Consider the following 1,064-nt stretch of genomic DNA (forward strand, 5'->3'; position numbering starts at 1 on the left):
AAAATTGAAATATATTTTAAAATAAAAGATTTTGTAAATTGTTTTTAAGAACAATAAAATTCATATAAATAAAAACTGCAATTACATATCAGTTAATTTAATAGATTACTCGTCTCCTGGTATCGTATATATATGTTGCTGTATATTTCTAACGAAGAAAATATTTTGCAAAACTAGAAATTTATATAAACAAGGAAACAATGGTTTATATTAGCAAATTTACATTTATTTATTTTAACATAAGATTACTCCATGACGCAAACAGTATATACGTACATGATGAATATTAAAAATTTATTTTAGAACTATTTACAGTTACGAAATGTTTCTAATTTAAACTAAAGAGTTATATTAAAGTAGAAAACATACGTTTTCTTAAAATAATCTCACATGTTAGAGAATGTAGTATTCAAATTTTTTTATAACCGTAACATGTAACACTACGAAATTCATAACCTCTACCAAAACTAATAGCAAAATGGATAAATAACATCTAATAGCAGTTTCTACAAATTATACATACTTTTAGGCTCCAAAACGTAAAAAAATTCCAGTTACAATTAAATACATAATGTTATGCACTAACGACAGTGTACCAGAAACTAAATGGATCAAATCATGTCGCCGAATGCCATGGGTATTTTGTTATAGTTAATACAATTTAAAATATTATTCATTATTCTTTAAGTTTGATTCATTATTTAATTTGTTTATGTTTAGTTTTGTGTATGCATTTTGAATACTGTATTATTTCTGTTGTTTTTGTACTCAAAGAGATAACCTCATTTTCGAAGAAAAATATATAAATAAATGGAAATATTAACATGTGCAGTTTTGTTTAGAAAATATATCATACTGCTGCGTTCAAAATAACATAAAAGATAATAAATTTCAGTTTAGAAATTATTTAGTTAATTAACAAATGTTACACTTATTACTATTACTTTGTTACATCTACTCATTGAGCAATTAGAATTTTTGACGTTCGTATTATTAACAAGTCTTATAAAATGTCGAAAAATATTTAAGTTCTACCAATTTTTCGAATTATCTAAATCATATTA

Source organism: Habropoda laboriosa, unplaced genomic scaffold (genome assembly GCF_001263275.1).
Source record: "Habropoda laboriosa isolate 0110345459 unplaced genomic scaffold, ASM126327v1 scaffold1220, whole genome shotgun sequence".
NCBI classification, from domain to species: Eukaryota; Metazoa; Arthropoda; class Insecta; order Hymenoptera; family Apidae; genus Habropoda; species Habropoda laboriosa.